Source organism: Rhinatrema bivittatum, chromosome 2 (genome assembly GCF_901001135.1).
Source record: "Rhinatrema bivittatum chromosome 2, aRhiBiv1.1, whole genome shotgun sequence".
Lineage (NCBI taxonomy): Eukaryota > Metazoa > Chordata > Amphibia > Gymnophiona > Rhinatrematidae > Rhinatrema > Rhinatrema bivittatum.
In genome coordinates this window covers 84,533,972-84,552,412 of record NC_042616.1, presented here as the reverse complement: position 1 = coordinate 84,552,412, position 18,441 = coordinate 84,533,972, and the positions used below count along the sequence as shown (strand labels likewise).

General features: G+C 39.6%; 1 protein-coding gene across 1 annotated transcript in view; it reads right to left on the bottom strand.

The window, feature by feature from the left end:
• The window catches only part of GORASP1 (golgi reassembly stacking protein 1), a 163,355-nt gene that overhangs the window by 29,110 nt on the left and 115,804 nt on the right, over positions 1–18,441 (bottom strand). The gene's annotated exons all lie outside the window — the stretch shown is intronic.

Genomic DNA, 18,441 nt, shown 5'->3' with positions numbered 1-18,441 from the left:
ATATTTCAAACTATGAATTTATCACAGCAAATACATTTCATATTCATAGCATACTGGTATACACATTTGTTTTGTTTTCAAAATTGTATATGTGAGTTGGTTGCTGTAATAAGTGTGTACAGATCTTTGTTTTATCTTTTGTTTTCCATAGATTTGTTTGGGTCTTGTATAGATGGTAACCAACTGGTGAGAACACATTTTAATTTTTGGCAAATCGTTTTTAAGATTTTAAGTCATCCCAAAGGATATAGAAATGATGGTCAGAAAGATCTGGCTGCTTGATCTTTACTACGTCCAGGTTCAAAAGAAACAGAATTTTTAGAAACAAGGGCATTCAAGTACTTAGGGCTGTACTATTTCCATGGTAATCCTACTTCAGTGAAATAAACTCATTACATTTTTAAGAAAAGACAACAAAGTAGCTCCAAGTGGAATCCATTGTCTTTTTTTTTTTTTTAATGCAGTACATCTGGACTGGCTGATGTAGTGAATGCTATGGTACCATCAAAGCTGTGAATACATTCCCCTCAAGCCACCCACTCTTTATATCTCACCATTGTCATGCCTCTCCTCACACTTCAGTGTTATGTGAATGGGGGATGCTTCTGGTCATGGAGCTAAGCCCAGATTCTGTCCTTGAGCTTCCAGTGCTGCAGTATTTGCAATGACAACAACATATTGCATTCTTCTAAAGGACCATTCGTACAAAGGAACAAAAATCCTCAAATTATTTTAAACTGTCTTATAAGAAACAGAAGCACAAGTGCCTTGCGAGGGCAGTCTGTTACGTGAATTTCTTTAGGAGACGTCCTCTTATCCTTCCTATGTTTTTCCATCCATATTTTAAAAAATTCTCAAATGGTGCAAATATTGGCAGCTCTCTTTTTATCCATCTGCAGCCATGCTAGGAAAGTGGTAATTGTAAATATTCTCTCTTTTTTTTTTTTTGCTTATTTGGAAAGCACTCAAAGCATTGTTGCTCAGATATTTTAAATAAATGATCACAAGTCTGTGCTAAAGGGTGGAAAAGTTTTGACTGATATCATGCATTTCGTCATGATAAAAGCACAGTACTGTCAAGGTAAGAAGCAAACTGAAGTTTTTGTGTGGATTCAGTTCATCAACATCTCATGCTGTTTTTGCTTATATTTCTGAATTAAATGGTTAAAAATGAACAAATTTTTACTGACATATTGTCCTAAATTGCATTTATTTGTAATTGGGGAGAGGCATGAAAAGGAAGAATCTGTAATTTAACTATCGAATGGGAATCAGTTCATTTTACTATCCCTTACTAAGCTTGTAACTACTCTTGATTTAGTTTTGTTGTGAAGCCAGCCAAGGTTGCATTTTGTCCTTCCAACCGTCCCAGTAATACAGTTCCAGAAAAGTTGTGATGAGTCTGCAATGCCAAAAGGGTATATGATCTGTACTTAATGGCTATATAAAATAAACAGGCTTTGGTTAAAATATGCAAAGTTGTTCTAGTTATTCATTTGTACAGTAATGCTGACATTTTTTCTTTTTGGGCTTGTTTGCTATCTGTAGAAAGGTTCTAATGACGCCTTTCCCTGGCTTTTAATTGTCATCCTCCCCCCCCCCCCCCCCTCCTTTCTTTTCAAAACTAGTACCGTGGCTCTTATTCTTATTTTCCCTTCTAGTTCCATTTTCTGTTTGTTTCTACCTTACTCTAACCTTTGCTAATTGTCATGTAGCCCTTTGGTAAATGTTTAGATAGCGCCTGTATGAGATTAGTTCACACAGGTACAAATTCTGCACCCCAAGATGCTGAAATCTGAAGAAACATTGCTAGGACACATGTTAAAACACTGGAAGTCAAATTTAGAGCAGTACTTCCCTGCTTAGCAATTTATAGTCTCACTCATAGATGCCGTTCATAGTACTTGGTTGATTTTTCTGTGTGCGCAAGATGTACATTTGATTTCATGTTACATTCCAAGGGATTCAATATTCAGGTATTGAAAAGGACTAATAAACAACCAGCAACTTCAGAAACTGATACCAAAGTAAGAAAATACACAGCATGCTAGTTTGAATGTACTAGTTGTCCTCAACTCTTCTCTCATGCCAGATTGCTTATATACTGTTATGCACGTTGACCTCATGAATAGCGTTTTCCAGTATACAATACTTTGGATAGTGCAGTATTTCTGACACTAAACAGGAAAATGGCCCGAATAAAATAAGTGGTAGTAAGCTGAAGATGAATATGTTAAGCCTTGAGTTAGCAGCATCCAACCCCTGGAATTGGGGGTAGTATAACTTTGGAAGTAGAGGATCCTCCTGTGTAAGATCCTAGTCAAACTACATTTGGAGTACAGGGTTCATTTTTGGGAAATAGTTTTCAAAAAGCATATATAGTTGAGGTAAATCAGAGCCATAAAGTTAAAGGGCTTGGAGGATTATCTAAATTTGGGTCTATTTTCCAAAGAAAATAGATAACAGCCAGACATGTTTTATCAACATAACAGTGGACTCTACAAGGATCTTGTAAGAGAACAACAAAAGACAAAGGAGTATCCTCTCATTCTGTGAAGGAATATTTCATTACCTTCAGCAGAAGGAATTTTTCAAAGTTTGTGAAATTTACAGAACATTTTCCTAGCCAGAAAGCACTAAATAACTTCCAAGCTAAGTTGTACAGATTTTTGGAGAGAAAAGATGAATTGATATCAAGATCTTTAGATTAATTTACTGAATGCAAAAACTGCAATAAAATTTGCTTGTGTATTTCCATTTTAATATTGGAAATCCTTTTACGTTAATATTTTCTTTTTACTCAAATTACTGCCAGGTCCCGCTCTTCCTTTGAGCTGAGAATTTCACCTCCAATACTGTTTCTTTTCCTTGGGTTTTTGCAACTTAAATGCATTACTCTGCATTCTTTAGCATTAAATCTTAGCTGCCAGAAGTGGTAATTGTATCTGATAATCTTAAGGTGGCCAAACAGTTGGATAAAATGATGGTAAAAGCCAGGAAGATGCTTGGTTGCATAGGGAGAAGAATAGTTAGCAGAAAAAGGGAGGTGATGTTGCCCCTCTATGGGTCCCTGTGAGACCTCACTTGGAATACTGTGTACAGTCCTGGCGATCGCACCTTCAAAACGATATAAACCGGATGAAGTCTGTCCAGAAAGTGGCTACTAAAATGATCAGTGATCTTCGTTCTAAAGCGTATGGGGTAGCTTAGGGGAAAGGCGAGAAAGGAGAAATGTGATAGAAACATTCAAATGTCTCAAAAGTTTACATGCACAGGAGGTGAGCCTTTTTCAATGGAAAGGAGACTCTAGAACAAGAATCATGAGATGAAGTTGAAAGGGGGTAGACTCAGTAATCTTAGGAAATGGGTTTTTTTTACAGAAAGGCTGCTGGATGTGTGAAACAGCCTCCCAGCGGAAGTGGTGGAGACAAAAACAGTATGGGACAGATTTTAAAAGGTACGACCGTGGCACGCACAAATGTATACCCGATTTTATAACATGCGTGCGCAGCCGCACGCATGTTATAAAATCAGGGGTTGGCGTGCGCAAGGGGGTTCACACTAGTGCACCTTGCGCGCGCCGAGCCCTCGGGAAGACCAGCTGGCTTTCCCCATTCTCCCCCCCCCCCCCACCTTCCCCTACCTGTTCCGCCCCAGCCCGAAAAGAAAAGACCCTGTACCTTTATCTCAAAAGTGCCGGAGTCCTGTGCCACGCCCCCTGCCTGCCCATTCAGAAAAGCCCAGGGACATATGCGCGTCCCGGGGGCTTTATGCACGCCGCCGGGCCTTTTGAAAATCTGCCCCTATCTGAATTCAAGAAAGCATGGGATAAATATAGGGGATTTCTATGGAACTGATGAGAATTATAATGCAAAATTAATTGAATGGATGTGGTCTTTTTCTGCTGTCATGTTTCTGTATTTCTAATTTAGCCAGATAAATGCTCAAAATATTCAAAAGTCAGAATTTAGTTGGATAATTTGTGAGATATCCAGCTAAATGCCTCTGAATATTGATCTAGTTCACTAATCATTTTCCAGAAGTTAAGGAGAACATTGATGCATTTAAATACCTTAAAGGAATTGAATAAAGGTAAAAACATTTTAAATAATTCAGCAATGTTGAATATGTGCATCAGTGTTAGTCCTGATTCTTTCACAATGAACACAAATATATTAAGACATCTGTTATTAGGAAACCACCTGTTATATCTAGCTTCAACTGCTTGGATGTGATACATAAAATATGATTATACACAAACAATGTTAATAATTAACCCTAAAATCTCCTGTACTTTTCCATTATACCAAAGTCCATATTTTTGAAATAGAAAACTTTTTAAGTTTAATGATTCCTCTCTATCTTAGTGGTTATATCAAGCTGTATTCTGATGGTCAACGGTGCTAAGATAGGCACCTAACCAAACATTAGAGACTCTGTCTCCATTTTGTATACATGCCAGGCCCAGTATTGCCCCTTTTCAGGAGGGTTCCATCATCATTTGTTTGAGGATAGCCCCTTGAATGAAATCCTTAATCTCTAGATGATGATGACTAGTCTCTCCAAGCTAATAGAGCTTTGAACTCCACTGAGCATATGTGGGAGTTCCCACGTGAGTATTTTCTAGAGAGTCTTCTCAATCTGTTTCCTCCTCTGAGCTAAACTAAGAACATAAGGAGTTGCTTTGCTGGGTTAGACCAAAGTTAAATCAAGCCCACCATCTGCTTCCAACAGTGGCCAATCCAGGTTGCAAGTACCGTATTTTTCACTCCATAAGATGCACCTGACCGTAAGACGCACCTAGTATTCAGAGCAGGAAAATTAAAAACATAAATAAATAATGGTGTGCTAAACCGGCACTGTTCCTGGGCATCTGTGCGTCTTATGGAGCAAATTAAGGGAGTGCATAACATTAGCTGTGCCTGGTGAAAGATCTGCAGGATCAAAGTACAATATCTTCAATAGATTTGGGTAGTGACAGGTCAGCGGTTATCGAGCACTCAACATATAAATTGTGAGGTTGAAAGATGGAAGATTCAGATGAACCAAGCTGCTATTCTCCTGAGTCAGCAGAAGAAAGCTAGAACAAAAGTGGATTGGAGGATGTTCTGAAAGTCATATGAAATACACATACCAGACTTGTTTGGGCCATGCTGGAGGTATGAGAATCATGCAGTTGTAGTTCCAAAGAAATTTCTGCAGTGTCCTCGCAATAACAGGTAGAGGTGGAAAAGTGTCTTGAGCCAGCCTAAGATCACTGGAAAGAATGAAGCGAAATTGGTTGAGCTTCTGGTTTTGTCCCTTTACAAATAGGTCGATTGATGAATGATCCCACATCTCAAATAGTTCGTTGGCTGTGGATTGTCTGAGAGACCATTCATGAGGATGAAACACCCTGCTAAGCTGGTCTGCCAGCATATTGGATATCCCAGGGAAGTATGTGGCTTGAAGTGTTGCTTAATGATCAATCGCCCACTGCCAGATTTCCAGTGTTTCTTAACATAGCAGCCAGGACCCCATTCTGCCCTAATTGTTTATGTAAAATATGGTGACTTTGTTGTCTGTTAGCAATATGTATATATCCTATTATGTTACCATGTTCTTTAGTTATTCCCTATAATTATCATTTAACTCTGTAAATGACTACTCACCAATGTTCGTTATAATATATCCTCATATCATATTTTAACTTCCCTATGTTCTAACTCGTTTATTGTCAAATGCCCAGGCGTATTTCCTTGTTCTATGTACACCGACGTGATATCTTTGATGAGCGGCGGTATATAAAAACCAATAAATAAATAAAAAATAGAGTATCCAAGAGGGCATATGTCTCCAGAGCTTCTGGCTCTGATGGGAAGCCAAAATTTTCAGTAGCCCTATGATCTGAGTGAGGATCTTTGTCCTTGTGTACATTAATATTGAGCATTTTGCCCAATATTTACATAAACTTAGAGTAGAAAATATCTTCTGGAGAAGAAGTGTGATCCAGGAGATCCATAAGCCAATCAGCAGGAATTCCAGTCAAACCCTCCTGTGAATCCATTGGGGATGGTATACTAGGCCAAGATTGTGAAGATGACACTAGAGATAAAGGTAGCCCCCTCCAGATGTCTCGGTGAGGGAAAAGGTTGATGCATAACTTCAGAACTCTCCACAAAAAATACAACCCTTTCTTGTCTCTGCAGAATAAACTTTAAAATCAATATACTTTATTTATATTTGTATTTTTTGTTTTGTTTTTTATTTTATTATTTTTATTATATATATCAAAAATATTGCATCTACCATTAATACACAAAACCAGAAGCCCAATACTCTATTTTGAAATAAAAAAATATACAAGCTAATAAAATAAGGGGGGAAAACCTGGTATTTATTTTCTATCAATGAATCCAAGGTTATAAAATTGAATACTTATCTTTAGAAACAAATCTATATTATCTTCTGGAAACAAAATTATCATGCCGAGATGGCCATGTTTCGCAGCATAGGCTGCTGCTTCAGATTGTCGTTTCTTACTTCAATTCCAGCCGAAAGAATTGAGGAAGAGTATAGCGATAGGTGTATACTATCATCCACCTGGCCAAAATGAGATGGACAGTGAAATGGTAAGAGAAATTAGGGAAACTAATAAGATTGGTAGTGCAGTAATAATGGAAGATTTCAATTACCCCAATATTGACTGGGTAAATGTAACATCAGGAAATGCTAGAGAGAGAAAGTTCCTGGATGGAATAAATGACAGTTTTTTGGAACAATTGGTTCAGGAACCGCCGAGAGGGAGCAATTTTAGACCTAATTCTCAGTAGAGCGCAGGATTTGGTGAGAGAGATAACGGTGGTGAGACAGCTTAGCAATAGTGATCATAATATGATCAAGTTTGCATTAATGACTGGAGGGTGGTAAGTAAATCCAGAGCTCTAGCACTAAACTTTCAAAAGGGAACGTTTGATAAAATGAGAAAAATAGTTAAATACAATTTTTACAAAACTTGAAAGATGCAGCTACAAATGTTATGAGTGTACAACAGGCATGGAATGTGTTTTTAAAAAAAACAAAGCCATCCTAGAAGCATAGTCCAGATGTATTCCACACATTAAGAAAGGTGGAAGGAAGGCAAAACGATTACCAGCATGGCTAAAAGGTGAGGTGAAAGAGGCTATTTTAGCCAAAAGATCTTCATTCAAAAATTGGAAGAAGGATCCAACAGAAAAAAATAGGGTAAAGCATAAGTGCTGGCAAGTTAAATGTAAGACATTGATAAGACAGGCTAAAAGAGAATTTGAAAAGAAGTTGGCTGTAGATGCAAAAACTGACAGTAAAAACTTTTAAAATATATCCAAAGCAGAAAGCCTGTGAGGGAGTCAGTTGGACCGTTAGATGATCGAGGAGATAAAAGGGCTCGTAGTGAAGATAAATCCATCGAAGAAAGATTAAACAATTTCTTTGCTTCGATGTTTACTGAAGAGGATGTTGGGGAGATATCCATTCCAGAGGTTTCCATGGGTAATGATTCAGATAAACTAAACCAAATCCCGGTGAACCTAGAAGACGTGGAAAGCCTGATTGATAAACTGAAGAGTAGTAAATCACCTGGACCAGATGGTATACACCCCAGGGTTCTGAAGGAGCTAAAAAAATGAAATTTCGGATCTATTAGTTAAAACTTGTAACCTATCATTAAAATCATCCATTGTACCTGAAGACTGGAGGGTGGCTAATGTAACCCCAATATTTAAAAAGGGCTCCGGGGTGATCCAGGAAACTACAGATAATTTAGCCTGACTTTGTGCCAGGAAATATAGTGGATAGTGTATTCTAAATATATCAAAATCACAGAACATATAGAAAGACATGGGTTAATGGAACAAAGTCAGCATGGCTTTACCCAAGGCAAGTCTTGCCTCACAAATCTGCTTCACTTTTTTGAAGGGGTTAATTAAACATGTGTGAACCAGTGGATGTAGTGTATTTGGATTTTCAGTAGCATTTGACAAAGTTCCGTATGAGAGCCTTCTAAGAAAAATAAAAAGTCATGGGATAGGTGGCGATGTCTTTTTATGGATTACAAACTGGCTCAAAGACAGGAAACAGAGAGTATGATTAAATGGACAATTTTCTCAGTGGAAAAGGGTATACAGTGGAGTGCCTCTAGGACCCGTACTTTTCAATATATTTATAAATGATCTGGAAAGAAATATGAGTGAGCTAATCACATTTGCGGATGATTCCAAATTATTCAGAGTAGTTAAATCACAAGCGGATTGTGATAAATTGCAGGAGGATCGTGTGAGACTGGAAAACTGGGCATCCAAATGGCAGATGAAATTTAATGTGGATAATTGCAAGGTGCTGCAAGTCCCGGGGCTTTGCTAGGGGGGCGTGTCGGGGGGCAGCGCGACGTTCAGGGCATTCCGGGGGGCGTGGCCAAGGCCTCCAGACCAGCCCCTGGGTCGGGTGATGGCGCGCCAATGGGCCACCGGCGCGCGCGAGTTACGCCTGCCTCAAGCAGACGTAACTTTTGTGATAAAGGTAGGGGGGGTTAGGTAGGTGAAGGGAGGGGAAGGTGGAGGGAGTCGGAGGGAACAGGCAGCGCGCGCAGGGCGCGGCAGGCCCAAGGTGCACAAATGTGCACCCCCTTGCGCACGCCGATCCCGGATTTTAAAAGATACGCGTGACTACGCGTGTATCTATTGAAATCTGCCGTACTTTTGTTTGCGCCTGGTGCGTGAACAAAAGTATGCGCTTGTGTATTTTTTTTAAAAATGTACCCTGCTATCTCTTAAAAACAGCTGGGAAAAAGTGGCTCAGGACTCTGCTAAGAAGATTCCATTCACATCAACAAGAAGCCTTCCACGTCATCACTTCTTGCCCTGCAACCAAGCTGCCAGACTAGATTCAGTGTGCTGTAACATTGCTTTGAAAAGCATCTTAAGCCCTGTGACTTTAACCAGAGTTGAACTTGCCTGGTTCTCAAGGAATTAGGGAAGCCCTCTGCCCTTCATCCAGGTACAGAGACCCACAGCTTGCTTCCTAGAGATGGAATCAGTGATTGTGACTTCTAGCCTCTTGCACAGGTCAGGTGACAAGAATCTTCAAACTGCTGAGACACTGGTTTAGATCCTGGTTCATGTTTGGGGTCTAGTCAGTTAGAACTGTTTATAAATTATAAGTAAGTTCCAGCTAAGACAATGTTATGCTTCTGCTAATTTTTTCTTACCCATTGAGCTATTCACCAAGAAAACAGCTGTGTGGGCATACATGTACGTGCATATGCCGGGTTGTGCTAATGGATGCACCATTTTATAACATACACACATATATGGGCACAATATAAAATAGGCTGTACGCACATATATATGTGCACAATTTTATATAGACGTGCGCATGTGCACGCAAATACCACCTCTTCCGCATAAATGGGTGGATTTTAATAGACAAGGGCTAATGCAATTAACAGTTTCCCCATTTCACCCAGGTAAAGGATAGGAATTCCTAACTCCCCTAGTTAAATAGCCTATCTTTTACCCTTTTAGCCACAACCCTTAAAAACACTGCTATCCTCTTTAGTTTTTGGGGTTTTTTTTTTCTGTTTCAGTACTTCCACTATCCATAGCAGAAGTAAAGTTAAGCAGTAGGGGATCCCGGCTTGCGTTGTGGGCGTAAATACGCGCAGATTTCATTGAGAAATCTAGGAATGCCCATGCCCCGCCCAGACCGTGCTTGTATCCCGCCCTTTTTTTGAAAAAAAATTTGTGTGTGTACCAGGAGATCCGCACATTCTCTCGCATTTTAAAATCCCCACGATGCGCACCATCCCAACTTCTGCACATTATCTCCTAGCTTTGTCGTGTGTAGGGCTTTTAAAATTTGCCTTTTATACTGAATTTTTAACAAAGAATGCACTTTAAGTTTCTAAGATTGCCAAGTTGTTAGAGTTTGTTCTGGTAACCTAATGTCTACAATAAATCTGTTCTGAGATAATCAAGCATGAGTTCCAGTGCTGACTGGATCGCATATATAAGGTAAAATAAATGTTAATTTCTTTGCACTGTTAGTTCCCGTGGGATGGTGGAGAGAGCAGAGTCCGGAATGTAGCCTACGCTGATTAAATTCCCTACACTAGCATATAGTTCTCCAATTTTTGGTTGGGTCATGGGACACTGCTGCTATTTTTCCTTTTCTTAGTTGCTTTGGGGGAGTGTTATATTCAATTCTATTTACAGTCTTCAAAGAATGATTCAATAATTTCCTTATTCTTTGTTCTGTTTTTCAGTTTTGTATTTTTTTCAAGATTGTCTTGAATATTGTAACTGAAATGTATAAATTAAGTTTTAAAAAAAAGTTAACATTTAATGGTCCCCCCATAAAACATCATGAGATTGAGAATGCTCAGGCTCAAAGCATGCTCTATAAATATCCAAATTAATAAAAAAATCCAATAAAATCCTGTTCATTCCTTTAAAGGTTTCATTATTTTCAGCTTATAAAATACAGAGGTCTCTTTTTGGTAGCATTCTCATCTCCTTCTTTTGAACTTAATTTTATGTTTTGTAGAATAAAACAGAATTAGGTCTCTCCTAAGTAGAAAGGCATGTTAAATTTTTGAAAACTTTACACTTACCTACTCGTTTGGAAATTCACTGATTGAACTGATCATCGTTAGCTGTGTGTACCAATTTAATACATCCAAAGTATGAAGAAGAAATAAATGAAAATCTTAAAGCAGATTTTTTTCATCTCTTTATTGATTTCAAATATTTTCTTCAAACAATAGAAGAATATTAACATTTCTTTGCACGCAAGATTCAGAACATTTGTACAATTTTAACAGTGTGGTCTGTGCTCCATTCTGCACATAGAATAGAATGGGGAAGATATTTTACAAGAGATGTGGCCATAAGAAAAGATGCAAAATTGCAAGAAATACATCTACAATAAAACTAAGGAAGGAAAACAGTCAAGAAACCAGAAAGTTTTTTTTGTTTTTATTTAACAAAGTTCCTAATATTGATGATTTAAGGCACCTACCTTCTTTTCTCAACATTATTTGTCTTAATAGAGCTCTGTGGTATTGCATTTTGTCATTTATAAATCAGGCCATTAGAAATGAAATGTCATCATTTTCTCATAAACCACCCTTCCTACTGAACTATCCATTTGGAAAACATGAAGGAGGATTCAACCAGAAGCTGTTACCTAACATTTCTTCATGTGCAACCACAATAGCTCATGGTGAGACAATATTTTGTATTAATATTTCTCACAGTTCTGCTGTAAGTCTGGAATGAATAAAAATGAAAATCATCCAGTACAAGGAGTAAGAAAAGATGCCAGTGATTCAAATGAAACAATGCACTTACAACTACACATTGATACAGTAGAGTTCATATTGTTAAAAATCTTAAACTGATCAGAACTGAGAAAAGGCTATAGAGAACCTTGTTTTTCCTTACAGAAAATTAGAATAAGAGAATGGTGAAAGTAATCCTAATATTTCTAAATGTGGGGGGATATTGAGGAATTTTTTACTTCTAGGACACCAGTTCAAATTCAATTCCATCTGCAAATGAGAGAACCTCATTACCATTTGAAAAACATTTTATGGCCTGCGTAAAATGAGATTGATGGTCTCAGTCCGGTGGGCAGGTATCCACCACAACAATTTGGCACAATTACCCACCACTACTGACATTCTCAGCAAAATGGTGAAAGATTGGACAGACTTGGTGACTGAATTACCCTCTCAATCGTAAAGAAAAGCTCTCCAGAGCAGGATAGGTGGGAAGTTTACACTGTTGTTGCCCATACTTTACTTGTTCTATGGATAAATAATTTCAGCTTTCACTGCTAGCAACTTGTCAATTTTCAAGAGTCATAAATTCACTAGACATCTTTTTTAAAATATACTTTCAAAACTGAATGCATGACATTTCTGAATTTCCAAAAATTAAGTGACCTGGATATCTGGCTGTTGCCATATAGTGAAGGTAGCTTCATATGTTAATTTCATTAAATTTTGCATTTTTTGAGAGCCTGAAAGAATGATGTCCATCACTGGGACAGATTGTGATAAACTGCAGGAAGACCTTGTGAAGCTGGAAAATTGGGCATCTAAATGGCAGATGAAATTTAATGTGGATAAGTGCAAGGTGATGCATATAGGGAAAAATAACCCATACTATAGTTACACAATGTTAGGTTCCATATTAGGTGCTACTACCCAAGAAAGAGATCTAGGCGTCATAGTGGATAACACATTGAAATCGTCGGTTCAGTGTGCTGCGGCAGTCAAAAAAGCAAACAATGTTGGGAATTATTAGAAAGGGAATGGTGAATAAAACGGAAAATGTCATAATGCCTCTGTATTGCTCCATGGTGAGACTGCACCTTGAATATTGTGTACAATTTTGGTCGCCGCATCTCAAAAAATATATAGTTGCGATGGAGAAGGTACAGAGAAGGGCTACCAAAATGATAAGGGAATAGAACAGCTCCCCTATGAGGAAAGACTAAAGAGGTTAGGACTTTTCAGCTTGGAGAAGAGATGGCTGAGGGGGGATATGATAGAGGTGTTTAAAATCATGAGAGGTCTAGAACGGGTAGATGTGAATCGTTTTTTTACTCTTTCGGATAATAGAAAGACTAGGGGGTACGCCATGAAGTTAGCATGTGGCACATTTAAAACTAATCGGAGAAAGTTCTTTTTTACTCAACGCACAATTAAACTCTGGAATTTGTTGCCAGAGGATGTGGTTAGTGCAGTTAGTATAGCTGTGTTTAAAAAAGGATTGGATAAGTTCTTGGACGAGAAGTCCATTACCTGCTATTAATTAAGTTGACTTAGATAATAACCACCACTATTACTAGCAACGGTAACATGGAATAAACTTAGTTTTTGGGTACTTGCCAGGTTCTTATGGCCTGGATTGGCCACTGTTGGAAACAGGATGCTGGGCTTGTTGGACCCTTGGTCTGACCCAGTATGGCATGTTCTTATGTTCTTAACTGTCTCCAACAAAGGGGTTCATGCAATAAAATCTGCAGTAAAAAAAAAAGTGTTGTGTGCTAATGAGTAAAATTTTAAATGTGCACATTAAAATGGAACTGTCATATGATGCAATAAATTTTATCAAGGCCATGCTAAAACTTGCCTGCAATAGAATGGTACTAACAGGGCCATTATCACACAAAATGTGAATCATCCAATAGGAGGTTCCATCTGCAGGGGAAGAAAGGAGGCACCGCTGGAACAGTTGGTGCCAATTCTGAAGTAGTACATTAGGGGGGGGCTTGTTTTCACAAGGTGGATAGAATTGGAAGGGCATTGCCCCATAGGAGACTTCATCATTCTTGTGGAGGAAGGGGAGGTCAGCCCCAGAGAGTACTTCATCACTCTTGTGTTTTTGTGTTAACATTAATGCTAGTTGCAGGGCTTTACAGTGCCTTCCTCCAGGAAAGAAAGGAAGCACATCCAGACTGTTTGCCACCTGTTTTGGAGGAGAGTCTTTCAGAGCCCCAGAGGAGTCTCATCATTTCTACAGAGGGGTGAGGGTAATCCAAAGTGGTGCCCAGAGAGGATGCTATCATTCTGGATGGGAGAGTGTGGGGTGGTGCTAGCTCTGGGAGAAGAAAAAGGGGGGTGGGGGTGTGTTCAGCTTCTGCAACAGTGGCATGTTCTGCTCTTTATGAGGGAGACGGGCTTGAAGGAGAAGGAAATCCTCTTAAGTGGTCTTTTCAATTGTGGCTGTGGCAGACTTTGTCACAGTAGGGCCATTAAAAAGTTAATACCTGATCCAAGGCAGGTATTATCGTTATAGTTTTACAGGCCTACAGTAAATAGCAGGTGAAGGTCAGCAGGCCATACTGTTTAGTGTGTGCCTACTAAAGCCTCATTTGCATATAAGGCTCTTATTTACATTCAGGTACATACTCATTTTTTTTTCTTTTACACATTATGGGCCAAATTTTCAAAGGGGTACGCGCGTACCCCCTGAAAACCTGGCCCAAACACCCCCTGTTGCAAAGGCTTCAGGCGCGCGCAAAGCCCACGGCGTGCGCGCATATCCCGGGGCTTTCCTGGGGGGGGGGGGGGCGTGTCACAATCCGCGGGTCAGGGGGGGTGTGACGCGGCCAGCGCATCATGCGGGGTGGGGGCCTGGGGCATTCCGAGGGCGTGGCAGTGGCCTCCAGACCAGCCCCCGGACCTGAACATGGCGCGCGGCAGCCAGCCCGGCGCGCGTAAAGTTACGCCTGCCTTGAGCAGGCATAACTTGTTTAACAAAGGTAGGGGAGGGGGTTAGATAGGGCTGGGGGGGGGGGGGTGGGTTAGGTAGGGGAAGGTGGGGGGAGGGCGAAGGAAAGTTCCCTCCGAGGCCGCTCCAATTTCGGAGCAGCCTCGGAGGGAATGGAGGCAGGCTGTGCGCCGTCCCCGAATTTTAATGGATATACACGGCTACATGCATATCTATTGAAATCTCGCACACTCTTGTTTGCGCCTTGTGCGCGCACATTTATAAAATCTACCCCTATGGGTTGGGAGACTACCCAAACAGGCATAGGATGCTATTTTTAGCACATACCAAATGGTTTTAATGTGCACATTAAACATTATTGCATACATAATGCTGGTTTGAAACTGACCCTAATTTTACCTGAATTATGAGGCTATAATTAAACATACATCATTTTTTTTAAACAAACTAGCACAATACAGTAGATTAATTAAGAATTACCAAAAGAAAGGTCTCATAGCATAAATCATTTTGTAATGTACGAGAATGCTTCTGGCTTCACAGTTTGCATAGATAAAATTATTATACAATAAAGTAAGACCCTTCTGCAACAGCATGCCATCAACACATTTGAGCAGCTGCAATCTCCTGGAAAGCCACAGTATGCAGCCCTGATCATGTTCAGTACTGACATTAAAGTACATTTTGACATCAATACCAAGGCTGGCTCTAGAATCTATTACTATAGAAAGAAAAAGACAAGAGCAAAGAAGCCAGAAACTGCCTTTTTTTTTTTTTTTTTATTTATTTAGCCATGTTTCCAGCTCCTAGGCTGAGGCACAGGCTGCTTAAGTTCAGACCTGCAGAGATGGGAGCTATGAACAGGAAAGGCTGGGATCCCACTGACAGAGCAGGGCTGGAAATCAGCTGATGGAAACTGAACCAGGAGAAGACAGAATTCTCATTTTAAAGCTCTAAATCTTTAACAACAGAGTAAGTTCAGGGCCACCATGCTTAAATCTGTCTGTTCAAGGTATCTCGGACTTCTTGGAAATTTGATCTTCAGTCTGTCTAAGGGTCCTCGATACCTTGAATAGACTGACAGATTCTTAGGTATGCATTATAGATCACAATCCTCCCCTATTCTCCAAAGAAGTTTAGAAGAAGTTGAAATTTTAGCAATTAGTTTAATTCAACATCTTTGAGAAGTTTTGCCCTGCTGCACTATTCACTGTGGGGTAATTTTAAAAAGCCTCCCTGTGTAAATCATGTTACGCATGCCAGGCCTATTTTAGAAAGCCCCTGGGACATGCGTATATCCCGGGGCTTCGAAAAAGGGGAGGGGGAGGTCCGGGAGCGGGGCGAGGCCAGAGGCCTCCGGCATAGTGGCCATTTGTTGCTGTGTCAGAGGATTGCGTGCTGGCAGGCGCAACAGGTAAAATAAAGGTCAGGGGGGTTTAGGATAGGGCTAGGGGGCGGGAGGGTTAAGGGAAGGGAGGTTAGGCTAGGGGGTTGGGAAGTTCCCTCCCAGGCCGCTCCGAAATGGAGGCATTTCTTGGTATTAATTCAGAGAAAATAGAGAAATATGTTTACATAATACGCATTCTCAGTCAGAAGCTGAAATGACTGTCAGGCATACCGACCACTATCATCTTTACTGCCAATGCGGTGGACAAGTCAGAAGGAAAGTCTATGCTCTATACCAGATACTCCGAATTATCTGGGGTGCATTCACTCATGTCATGCATTCGAGAGATCAACTTAGTATTCCAGTGATATTTTAACTTTGAAATCTTTTGGTGGTTTTCTTCCAATTCAATTTATACCTGATGCCAAAATCAACCTTCCATCTCAGCAAAGCAGAACAGCAATTTTTTTAATATTACAGTTTTGTAATTTTTTGAAATAAAATACAAAAGTTCACTGGTGAAGAGATGCATTTTCATAGCAATTAGCTTTGTGGAACATGAAGTGTCTCTATTCAAGTTATAATTAACTCTGATCCCATAATGCACAGCATAAAAATGGCCAATTAAGAATAATTAACTAATGATTTAAACTGAAGTGTAGGTGCTGCTTGAAAGCTAATCTGTATCCCATGTTAAACAGACCTAACTTGCCACTAGTATGAGACTTTCCCCATTTCAGTTTCTCTGTTTCTACAATACTTCATCACATTTTATGCATTTTAAAAGAAAATGAATGGTGACTTCCTTTTGCACCGCTATTTACAAAAGAACAGTGGCTATTTTAATGAGGAATCATGGAAACCTCTTTGCTGGTGGTTCTGACAACTGATTTTGTGCAGCAGAAAGGACTTAATATATAAATATAATTTTTCAATATGCATCAGAAAATTAGTACAGTATATTGAATGGAAAAGTACCACCACAGCAACCGCACTATTAAAAAGAAAACATTATTAAATGAATGAACAAGCTTAATCATCCACCTAGCATCACTTTCTCCACTTTTGTTTTATGAAACAAAACATTTGTAGAGAGATCCATGAAGCACCCAGAGCTGGCATTTTTTTTTTTAACAGTATTTACATTTTTCCAGCAAAATAAGTGTTTTCCCACAACCCACTGGAGATTTCTATAAATTGCCAGGAGGCACGTAATAGCACCCGGCTGCATTATATGGCGTTTTCCCCATAGGCATTAACAACAAAACCACCCCATAATACCACAGGGTTACATTTCCCATTTAAAACGGCACATCTGTTCTTCAAAAATGTTAAAGTTGGTGGTATTCTTACTGGGCTGTGAATTTATTTATTTTTTTTTTTATAGCCAAATGGCATTTTGTGTTGGTGCAATTAAAGATATCACCATCTCCCCAGCACTCCATCTATTCTGTAACCAACACAGCAACAGAAGGTCATAATCCACTAATGGATATTCTTTCAGTAAAATAACTCACATTAGGAAAGCCATGCACTTGATTATCTTCTGGGGAGGACAGAGGGCTCTAATTTAGGTGAGTACATTAGATTTTCATATTTCTAATGACAAGCATCTGAAAAGAAGGGACCTGTGTGATTGTGAAAGCTTACATACTGCATTCTCTTTTCTGTTGGCCAAATAAAAGTATCACAACCAGTTTTTTCCAGGTCCAACATGGCTACTAGAACTCTTTGCTATGGATTCTAAAACTCACTATTGTACAGAAAAAGAAAAGGTGAAACTCTTTTTAAGCAACAGCACTGGAACTTTTTTTTTTTAATTTAGATATGTCAGTTGAAGCTAAATGAATGTCTCCCTCTTTCCTTTTGATTTACTTACCTGTATCAGGTGTTCGCTGAGTGCAGCAATATGAATGTCCTCACACATGGGTGATATCAGATGGAGCCTGGTATGGAAGTCTGAGTTCATAGCTTCTAGAAACTTTCAATGTGCCCTACTAGGCAGCTGGAGCCTGCTATTCTTCCATGTGTCCACATGGTGCCCTTTCAGTTCATAATTTAGCTTATAATTGGAGAAACCAGCTCCAAGGACAAGCAGGCAGGTTTTGAGGACTGACATAGTACGTACTATTCTTGAAGGACTCCTGTTACAGGTAAGCAACTTTGCTTTCTCCGAGGAGGTAGGATGGCAGTCCTCACACTTGGGGAATGCCTCGCCGCACACTGCCCTGAAAGAAAAAAATGGGAAGCCCTAAACAGTGATGTCATTTTTGTATTTTGAGGACTTTTTTTTTTAAATGGGGGCAGGCTGGAAACAAAATAACAGGCCCTTGAGGAATGGAGTTGGGTTCTACACCTTAACAAAATTTCTCAGGACAGACTGGCCAAACCTGTCTAAGCAATAGCGTGAACTGAATTTGTGGAAAGAATTCCATGTCACTGTTTTGCAGATCTCTTCCATAGAAGTTGATCACAGGTGGGCTACCAACATTACCATGGATCTGGCACTGCTTTGACATGACCCACTAGATTCAGGGCATAACAGGAGCAGATGCAATCTGTTAGCCAATTAGAAAGAGTGTACTTGGCAATAGCAATTCCATGTTTGTTAGTGGGTGGGTTTTCTAAGGGCTTGAGTTCACTCCAGATAGAAGGCAAAGACTCTCTTGCAGTCCAAACTGCAGACCATATAATCACCTTTGTGGACATATGGCCTGGGAAAGAATGTTGGAAGAATGATTGACTAGTTAAGATGGAAGTCCAAGACTACCTTAATCAGGAACTTAGAACACATGT